The 11,323-nt window shown below is 36.8% G+C and overlaps 1 protein-coding gene across 3 annotated transcripts in view; it reads left to right on the top strand.

Annotated features, from left to right (window-relative positions):
• Nucleotides 1–5,930: 5,930 nt before the first annotated feature.
• The window catches only part of LOC103026439 (L3MBTL4, histone methyl-lysine binding protein), a 162,655-nt gene continuing 157,262 nt past the window's right edge, over nt 5,931–11,323 (top strand). For 2 of the 3 annotated variants that reach the window (XM_049480331.1, XM_022673370.2), the window contains exon 1: nt 5,931–6,008. The gene's annotated coding sequence lies outside the window, so the exon portion shown is untranslated. Of the gene's footprint in view, nt 6,009–6,562; nt 6,697–11,323 lie in introns of all 3 variants that reach the window. The other variant, XM_049480330.1, reaches the window with a different exon arrangement.

The raw sequence follows: 11,323 nt of genomic DNA, 5'->3' as shown, positions 1-11,323 counted from the left end.
GACAGATGGGCAGTCATTACCTCAGAGAAAGGAAAAGAGATAGAATTCGTTCTGACTGGATTATTGGAATAAAGAAAATATATAACATTATCAGAGTGTGGCTAATGACTCTGGCAGTTCTGACTATAACAGCCTAACTGAAGGTAACATAGACATGAGATCACACTGAAACACCAGCCTCCATTCACTTTACCATCCACAAACCTGAGTGATTGCATGCAAGTGGCAAAACTACAACACCAGCTTCAACACCGGTTAACCACAATTACCACAATTGTCCATAAACTCCTGGATTGAGACTGAGTCTGAGTCTCAAACAGTTTTTGGAAGGTTATTTCTGAATGTGGTAGCTCTATAAGAAAATGCTCTTCCTGTTGTTTACTGACACACCCCTGACATCTATTAAGATAGGTATCTGGACAAAAAGCACATTCTTAGTCTGGAGGGAAATATTGAAAACATATAGTCTCACTACTACCTCTCTGCTCTAATGCCAACTAAATACATGCAAACTTTTCCCTTAATACAGTTGCACTCAGGCTTTAAAAACTGTTCAAAGAAGGGTCTTGCATATGTACATACTGTAGCTTCTTTCAGTCGAACACTCTTTAGTCCTTTACTCAACCTAGACAAGAATTTAAACTTCCTAAAACAGTATCTACAAATTAGGCACTTATAATCTTGACAAAACAAAATGACCATCCACAATAGAAGAGTTCTTTTTTTAAAATTCAATTATGTGATATACCATAAACCACATAACTCCATGCATTTGAAGGGCAAGTATGAAGCTGAACTACAAATTGAGATATTAATAGAAAATTAGAAAGATATCTGTTCTGAATGTCATTTAACTACTTGTACTAATAACTGGAGAAAATTTTAAATAGAAGCTAATTGCTAGACATTTTAGAACGCAACATATTACTGCGAGGATTGGCTCATCTTCATTTAGTAATTGCTGGAGGGAATGTGAGGAAACAGACTTAAACTTTGTTCATACACTCTGGTCTTGAGTAAAACTGAAAAACGAATTGGGAGAATATCTGTAATGCCTTTTAGTCAGTTTTTGGTGTTTCTGTTCCTAAAGAACCGTTGGTATTGCTGTTGGGGTTTGACAATATTTCCTTCAGGTTTTATTTGCAGCAGCAATTAAGTGTATAACTGGCTCGATACCACTGTCCCAACGTATGAATCTTGGAGTGTCTATGGGTGATACATAATATGGATGAAACAACATATAGCCTGAGACTACAGAGGAAAAATTGGTTAAGCAGTGGAGTGTATATATATATATATATATATATATATCCCTTTTTTTACTTAACCTAACTCAAGTTCACTCTTAAATTCTGGTGTAAAATAGACTTTTGGTGTAGTAAAGCATGATAAAAGGTACTTACCTATGATGAATAGCACACCTCTGTTCTCACACAGTGTTCCGAGATCCAGATATTTTAATATTTGTCCAAACACCCTTCAGACCTGGTGACACGGGGCATAATTTGCCCCGGTAAATCATTTTTTCCACTGATATTCAGTCTCAAAGTAGCTCCACACCTCCTTGCTAGAATCCGGAGAGTTCTGACATTTAAAAGGAGGCATTAATAACTTAAAAAGTGCACAAGAAGCTTAATAAAAACACTGTTTACATTCCATATCGCTAGCTTCAGCTCTGAGCGCCGCCATTACTGTACTGATAATGACAGACATATATACATAGATTCTGCATAGCCTGCCTCCTGGTTCCGGCTGCTATGCTATGCAGACTCTATGTATATATGTCTATGTTATTATCACTTTTCAAATTATGCCCCGTCTGAAGGGTGTTTGGACAAACTGTTAAAATATCTGGATCATGGAACGCTGTGGGAGAACGGAGGTGTGTTATTCTTCAAAGGTAAGTACTTTTTATCATGTTTTCATTCTGCATTCTGGAAACAAGTAAGAAAACAGCACACTTAGTTCTACTTAATTAAAAGTTAATAATTTCTGATACTGTGTGAATTATAAAAAGGTGTATGAATTAGAATTAGAGGTCTGTTGTAGTGTTGTTGTCATGTTGTCTCCTGTAGTCTGATAGAGTTGTGGTAGTGGGTCTGTTCTGCTTCTGTGATCTGTCTTCAGGAGGAAAATCTGTGTAACCTGATTGGTCTATTTGTTTGGTCTATTGCTACATGCCTTTAGTTATCTATTCTAACCCTACTGAAAAGACTGTAAACAATGCATTCCATGCCGAGCAGCCAATCCACAAAGCACAAGAGATAGCACATTCCTTTTGCTGGAAAAAGGATTTCTCAACAGATGTTGATGCCTGTATTCTTTCAAAGGACTCTTTGGGGACAAGAAACATCATATATATATAAAGTATTCTTAAAGGTTATTTTTGCTAATTTTCAACAAATTAAAAAAAGACTACATGAAACATGCAAAAAATAAAATATAAATCTATTCATGTATTCCCGCAATTTAGGGCTAGTTATTAAGGGGGAAACCCTACCTCCCTAAGTCAAAAAAAGTTGGGACAGTAAGAAAAATACAAATACATCAGATGCACAGAGTTTCTTTCATTGTCTTTGAATTATATTTGACTGCAGACAGTATTAAACCATATTATTTAACATTTTGTCAATTCAGCTTCATTTAATTAATTAATGTACATCCGTTCCTACATTTCAGACCTGAAACACATTTCATTTTGTGATTTAAAGGAGACATTTAAAGGAGAACTCTGGGGTAAAATGGACTTTTGCTGAAGTAAAACATGATAAAAAGTACTTACCTTTGATGAATAGCACACCTTTGTTCTCCCACTGTCATGGTTTGTACAGAATGCAGACACGTACAGATACTGATAAAACAGTGTTTATTATAAAATAAACAGAGGTACAGATACAGGTGGTCGATACAGAAAAACAGGTAATTACCATAAACAGGAGCAACGTAGACAAAACCATACCATAACCAAGAAACAGTCCAGAGTTCATACATGAGATATCCAGCAGCAGAGATAATCCAAGAGGCAGTAGTGATATACAGTCCAGGTAATACACAGAAAATCCAATATCAGAGGCAAAGGCAATAATCGGCTCCGAGAAAACAAAAAGCAAGGTCATACACGAAAATAGCTGAGACATATAGATATAGATATAGATAGATAGATATAGAGATATAGAAGCGCTTTGTAATGAGGAGAACCTACAATACGCGGCGTGTGTGTGTGTGGTGTGCTCTTATATAGTGCCAGTAATCAGTATTCGGGACTTCCTGGAGGAAGCAGGTGAGGTGCCATGTGATCAGGTGTGTGCGTGATGTCAGCGGGTGGTGCATTCTGGGTAGTGTAGTTGTTAACCTGAGAGCCTCCGTTAGAGCTGGGTGAGCTCCGTTAGAGCTGAGATCCAGAAATCTTAAAAGTTTGTCCAAACACCCTTCAGACTGGGTAAAACTGGGCATAATTTGCCCCGATAAATCGCTTTTTCCACCGTTATCCAGGTTCAAAGTAGCTCCACACATCCTTGCTCGATGTGGGGGAACGGAGGTGTGCTATTCATCAAAGCTAAGTACTTTTTATTATGTTTTACTACACCAAAATACATTTTACACAGGAGTTCTCCTTTAAACAGTTAATCAAATAAATAAATAATGATGTGATTTTTACAAACATGTGATTAGACTATATATAATTTGATACAAAAGCAGTATCCATCCAAGATTATGAGTCTTTGAGAAGTACAGATGGGCAGAGGATCTCCAGTTTGTAACGTGTGAGAAAATGATTGACATGTTTAAAAATAATGACTCTCATCACAAATATCATAAACCAGTGCAGACTAGCATAGAATTCCATGCTGGTCTATGCTGGGGCTTTTACAGCAGGAAAAGTACCTTGCTGAAAAATCCATCTCAAGACCAGGATTTGGATCTGGTCAAAGCTTTTGAAGGTCAAGGTGATTAAAAAAAGTTGGTCTTGCAGCTCTTCAAGTTTTATTTCTTACTTGTTTATCTCCAGCACTACCCAGCACTCCTACATTCTGTAAATAAAAGGGGAAGAAGGAACACAGATTCACACACTGTCTTATGATGCTCTTAGGATGTTCAGTATATGTCACTTAGGGACTTCATGAGTGAAGGAGTGAAAGTACTGTAAGGAACTTTACAAAACTTTTAAAGGGTTTGTGACATATATATCACTATGAGCTCACTTTTTTGGGATAAAGCAGTAAATAACTGCAGTTTCGGAACAAAGAGACAACAAATAAGGTGAACAACATCACAAATAATATAACACACACAGTAAATGAAATAATTATTTGATCCCTTGCTGATTTTGTAAGTTTCCCCACTAACAAAGTCATAAACAGTCTATAATTTTAAGGGTAAGTTAATTTTAAAAGTGAGAGATAGAATATAAAATCCAGAACAATCACATAAATTATAAATTATATACATTTATTTGCTTTTTGCAAAGAAAAATAAGTATTTTATTCCCTACCAACCATTAAGAGTTCTGGCTTCTATGGACCAGTTTAGGGACAAAATCATAGATGTGTATGTGCATAGAAGGCTTGAATGGGCTACAAAACCATAAGTAAGACACTGGGTTAGGAGACAAATGTGCAATCGTAAGAAGAAATACAAAATGACTGTCGATATGGGGCTAAATGCAACATTTTACCTTGTGGGATATCCTCGATCATGAGAAAAGTGAGAGACCAGCCTAAAAGGGGGGGGGGGGGGACTTGTTAATGATCTCAAGGCAGCTGGGACCACAGTCACCAAGAAAACCATTGGTATCACATTATGCTCAAGAAGGCACATCTGCAGGCCCGTCTGAAGTTTGCCAATTAACTTCTGGATGATTCTAAGAGTAATTGGGAGAAGGTGTTGAAGTCAGATGAGACCAAAGTTGAGCTCTTTTGCATTAAATCAACTCGCCGTGTTTGGAAGAGAAATGCTGACAATGACCCAAAGAACCCCGTCCCCACTGTTTTTGGGGCGTTTCCTCATCATCAACTTCAATCTACTGTGCTTGCCAACAAGGGTTTTGCCACCAAGTAAACCAAGTTGTTTGCCTGAAAACTGATGAGTTTCTTTGATTTTACCAAATTAAAAACCTCTGGAATATAATCAAGAGGAAGATGGATGATCACTGGTGGAGGAGAACATGCCAAGATGCATGAAAACTGTGATTAAAAACCAGGGTTATTCCACCAGATATGGATTTCTGAAATCTTTTATAACTTTATAAATATGAACTTGGTTTCTTTGCATGATTTGAGGTCTGAAAGCTCTATTCCAACCATTTCCCATTTTCTGCAAATAAATGCTCTAAATTCTAAATTACAATATTTTTATTTAAAAATTGGGAGAAATGTTGTCTGTAGTTTATAGAATAGAACAACAACAATGTTCATTATACTCAAACATATACTTATACTTATAAATAGTTAAATCAGTAAAAATGATTAAGAAACTGAAGTGGTCTCTTATTTTTTCCAGAGCTGTAGGTATTTCTCTCTGCAAAATGCAAGTTAATTTATATAATTTATACAAAGTGATTTATTGGATTTTATTTTGGATATTCTCTTTAATTGTTTTTAATTATAAACTTTTCATGTCTTTGTTAGTGGGCAGTCTTACAAAATCAGCAAGGGATCAAATAATAATTTCATATAGAAGTAAAACCTATAGAAGTAAAAATAAAAGAGAGAAAATTCAGGCAGGGCTTCAAATATTTATCTGACGTCTCTGTGTTGATTAAAATGACGTCGATGAGCGTGAAAATCCCTCATTTAATAATAATAAAGCAGTTCTGGTAAGCTTTCGTGTTCTGATGAAGCTCTAAATCCCCCACCTGTTTGTGAGCTGCTGTAACCTGTTCAGCCTGACGCTGAGCGCTGCCTCCAGTAGAGGGCTGCGTGTGTGCGCATGCGCTCTGCGGCCCACCGGAGCCTATTTCTACTGTCACCGCGTTGAGGGGTAAAGCGACGGGCAGGCACACCGTGTGGGTAAGCGTTCATATCATTTCATACAACCCCGAGTTACCGCACCTCGCTTTATAGATACCGAGCGGTTCAGACTCTTATTATAACCGACAGGATACAGCCGAAACCGTGGCGTTTTCCCCTCGCCTTTAAACGCGTTTCAGAAAGAGAGAGAGAGAGAGAGAGAGAGAGAGAAAGATAGAGATAGAGAGAGAGAAACAAATAGAGAGAGAGAGAGAGAGATGGCTATCCTTGCTAATCTCCCCTGTTTTCCCTCCTGTTTAAACACGTTAGCTAACATATAACTATAAAGTGGGATGCCCCCCTTCTTTCCCTCCCTCTCTCCCTCCCTCACACGCTGTGACCCAGTAGCTGAGACTGAACTGAAAGCAGCAGCAGCACGCCACACTCCACCATTTATTTATTTATCGACATTATAACACAATATTCTGCTATAATCTGCCCCGTTTTCCCTCCTATAGCTGTTTAACTGTGACCGTAAACAGTGCGCGGCTCAGCGAGACTCTTAATTTTCAGCTCTCGGAAATGTTTTCTTTTCTGATTTTAAACACCCGCAGCGGTCGAGTTCGCCTCAGTCTCAACTCTTCCTGATGTCTGACTGACTGCCTGTCCCCCACTTCTCCAGCCCAGCTCTGTTTTCTGCCTCTAAACGCCGTGTTTTCAGCAGGACAGCGCTGTTTTTCTGCTCCAGGTGGGTGGAGGAGGGTCCGCTGGCGCTGGTGAATGACATTTAACGCCGTTTTATTTTGTTGGCGAGTTAAAAGTTTCATGGCGCCGCTGCTGTTAGAGGCTGATAAACAAACAAACAAACAGACAAGAAAACCCATAGTTTACACCTCATGTTAAGCACTTTTATCTAATAACTGAAGAGAAAACATGTAAATATAGGTGTACAAGCCTTATAACTGGGTTTTAAATGGGTGTTTAATTGGTTTGGGATTGTTTTTGTGGGCCATGTATTAGACCTGGTGTAACGTTAAACTAGTAAAGCTAAGCTAGCTAGTTAAGACTGTACAGCTCTGGAAAAAAAATAAGAGACCACTGAAAAACGATAAGTTTTTAATTTGGTGAAATTAAAGAAAAACCTCTGGAATATAATCAAGAGGAAGATGGATGATCACAACCCACCAAACTAAGCTAAAGTGCTTAAATGTTTGCACCAGGAGTGGCACAGAGCTATCCAAAAGCAGTGTGTAAGACTAGTGGAGAAGAACATGGCAAGATGTGTGAAAACTGTGATTAAAAACCAGGGTTGTTTCACCAAAAAATGATTTCTAAAGGTCTGCATCTTTTTTTTTCTTTCAGCCATTTCTCAATTTCTGCAAATGAATGCCTAAATGCCGATAATTTTACTTGAAATTTGGGAGAAATGTTGTCCGTAGTTTATAGAATAAAACAACAATGTAAATTTTACTCAAACATATGCCTATAAATAGTAAAATCAGATAAACAGATTCAGAAACTGAAGTGGTCTCTTAATTTTTTCCAGAGCTGTGTATGTTTATCGTTTGTGTTCTTTATCTTAAATGTGTAAAACAGATAGATATTAAGGTCATTAATTCATCCAGTGCACCTGTTGTTGAATATGAATATGCACACGTTTCTATCCATCCTTTTCTATACATGTCAGAGACTGGTAGACGACACCCCAAGCAGATTGTCAAACTCCAAATGAGTCAATGATAGAAAAAGCTGTTTGGCAATGGCAAAGAGGATTTGGCAGTTTCATCTTTCTAATAGTATACGATGTATTGCCAAGAAGTATTGTTACAACAACAGCAACGAGAAATTTAACCGGCACAATCCCTTTTCTTTTGAGCTATGTTTATAAACAGCAAAGTAGTGATAACTAACATTTTATGGGAGAGCATCAAACAATGTAGAAAAAAAGAAAGAAAACAAACAAACATACTACATACATGCAAACTAAAACCTGACATGTTATACATATACATATATAATCAGTCTTCAACAACAGGTGTTAGTTCAGCTCAAGTCCATTGTTCTGGGTTGGGATTTATTCAACCTTGCAGTCATGCCTTCAAGAGTCACCCTTCTACTGAGACTAAGAAACCAGAATCTGTGTTAATATAGTATAGAATAATAATATTACAGACAATAAATGTCTTTTAGCTGCAGTGAATGTATTGAACAGCGTGCCATTTTGATTAACTGTGAAGGCTTCTTCATCATGTAAAAAACAAACGGCAGTGTTCAGGCCATAGCTGAAAATTTAGTTTTATTTATGTAAGTGTGACTATATGTTCCCTAAACATATACAAATACTGTGCCTGGTAGACCCTTTGAACTGAATGTTTATAATGGCTATAAATTTGCTCATAGTTTTATTGGGGTTCAGTTGAGAAAATAAATCTTTGGAGGAAGGAAATATTTAACCTTCACTTCTATAAACAGATGGTCTTTTTTGCATTGCTAATTTCCACTTCATGGTTTTCTGTTTGTTTCAGTTTTATAGCAATATCTGAGGCAGCATCACTGAATACTCCATTTCTTTTTAAGTAGCCAATTCTGCCATGATGGCTTTAATGCTTTTTTGTCTTTGGAGTTTCCCCAAGTGTGAACTGATGGAGTCTGTCTGTGTAAACGTAGGCTGATGTGTTACGCAGAGATCCATAAAGATGTACGATGTGGGCTGGGGATGTTTATTTTCATTTCGGTGCCGGGAAGTTTTTCAGTTGCTTCCAGCTCTACTGCTGTCCTGTAAGCACTTCCTGTTCTGTACAGTAGCTCAAGCTGAGCATGAGTTTATTGCATAGCGAGCGCTCTGGTGATTACAAGGGCAGTTTGTTTGCTTGTGTGTTTTGGTTCCCTTTGAGCAAACATTTTGTAGTCTTAATTTAATAGCTTTAAGCGGGAGTTGATTTTTGTTTATTGAATGAAGTGTTGGGTTTCCGAAATCAGTCCAACATACTGAGGTTTTTTAATTTTTCTAAACAAAACCTCTGTCATGTAGAACTTAGTAGTGTGGATTGAACTTGAACTCTACGGTGAAAGCTTGTCTTTTTTTTAGTGTAGAAGTTTGATGTAGATGTTTTGTATAGCCTGTGATACTGGTTAAATATGCAGCTGGTTCAGAAATGACTCTAGATGAGCTCACAGAAATTTGATGAGTTTGGCCTTGCTTGTTATTTTTACACTTTCAAAACTGTTCATCCAAACCACAAAAAACAGCATTCAGAATACCCAAAAGACCACAAACCCTTGTTACAGGTTTCGAAATCAATATTTAATGTATGTAATAAATGTTGCCTGATTGAGCAATAAACTAAACTAATAGTCCTGGGCAATATAGTTTCTGTATTGCTATATCATTATCGTTTTCCCAAAATGACTGATATTTTGTATTAGTGTTTTTAAAAAAGAAAATCACAAACAATTACACTGTATCTGTATGTTATTTGCTGTTATTTTTAGAATGTTATACAATAACATTACAAAATGTATTTTTTCCTGGTTGACATTACCTGGCTGGTTTTACCATAATATGCTTTGTAGAGTTTCTCCTTGGTTTAGTTCTTCAGACTGTGGTGAGTGGAGAATAATGCAAAATTAACATTTAATATGCTCTTTTAAAGGTTATATGTGGTGTAATTGTTTTTCTCTTAAAAGAATAGTTCAAAATGTAGTGTTAACTGATTAACTTACAATATATACAATATACATTCTCTTAGGTGTATTTTTTTAGAACATATCTCTCTGATGTAGATTATGGTTAAAATACAGCTCAGAATGCTGTTCTGATGGCTGCTATTGCACTATATTGAGAGAGAGAGAGAGAGAGAGAGAGAGAGAGAGAGAGACTGGGTTTGTGTGGTCATGAAAAACCTGGAAAAGTCTTTTTGAATTTGAAAATAGCAATTTCCAGGCCTGGATACATTTTGGAAAAATAAAAATACCCAGAAAGTTTTGGAAAATTTGGTCTTTCTGTTTATCAAGAGAGAAAATCTATTTTGGGCTGATAAATATGTCAGTATTCTGCCCTACACAATTTAGCTCCCAGGATCTGACACTCATTTTATTATTAAAGATTGTGTCAACATTCTTATTAGATTCATTTTAGGCCTGGTCATGAAAATTTGCCTTGAAGGCATGAAAAAGTCGTAAAAAAAATTAAATGTATTGGTAAAAAGTGTTTGATCCCTGGAGAAAGACACATACATTTAGAGACACACACACATACATTTAGAGACACACACAGACTGGTCTTTAGTTCATTACATTTTTGGCAAAAAGACAGCTCAGAATGCAATTTGTACCTGGAGGACATTACCATGTTATCCTATTATACCATATAGCCTTTTAAAGGCTTTAGGACAAGCAGAGCATGTTGTGTTTATCTTTGAACACTGAGAAGCAGCTATCAGAATTGTGCTCATTTAGAGAGGAATTTTACACACTTTTTAAAGAGCAGTTTGGTGTTGAATTGTTCATTGGGGAGAAGTTTTGACAGTGATGTTAATCCTGGATTACAATATTTGCAAATATGTTCTAAGATGACCAGCACTTCTTTAGTTGTTTTCTGAATGTTTATGTAATGTTAATGAGGGTAAAATAGTTGTAGTTTGCCCCATATATTTACCAGACAAACTCTTCTCAATCAGGTTTTGTCAGGTGGAGGAAACTGGTTTACTGTAATAACCAGTTCAGACCTGGTAAATTCCTCTAAAACAGCACATTTTATACTAAACCACTCTAAATTTACGTATGCAGAGATTGAGAAAATCTGATGGAGTTTCCCTTGCTGAATGATGAGTTTGGAAACTCTATGTGGTATTCAGTGTCATCAATATGGCCCAGCTCTAATTGCTCATAATGAAACTTTTTTTCTGCTGTGCTTTTTCATGTGTTGTCTTATATTGCAGAATTAGACTGTCCCATCTTTAGCCTCAGTTTCAGTATGTATTTATTTTTCTAAAATGTAACAGGTTAAGAAAACGTATTAGGAAAGCCCAGTGGCTGTAAATGCACAAGGCTATTCATCTGAATAATTCTTTAAAACATGTTGTTTCCCTTTTGTTTGGAGTCCTTACATTTCTCAATAAACCCCCAGGGCAGGGAAAGTGAAAGCGTGTGTGAGGGTTGAGGGATTCTCTAGACAAATGGACTTTGTAAGCAGTAAAATTGTTTTTGAATAGTGTGGAAATAGTTCTGGGATTTTGAGCACATTTCACCTAGATGGAGGTTTAGTCACAGCTGTGACCACTTGGTATGTTTTGTTTGTGCACTTTGCACTGTTTGGAACATCATGTAATAAATTAATCTTTTGTGAAGATGCCGTGGAGCGCAGGCGCTGCTAT

Source organism: Astyanax mexicanus, chromosome 6 (assembly GCF_023375975.1).
Source record: "Astyanax mexicanus isolate ESR-SI-001 chromosome 6, AstMex3_surface, whole genome shotgun sequence".
Classification (NCBI taxonomy): domain Eukaryota; kingdom Metazoa; phylum Chordata; class Actinopteri; order Characiformes; family Acestrorhamphidae; genus Astyanax; species Astyanax mexicanus.
This window is presented reverse-complemented; position numbering and strand designations above follow the sequence as displayed.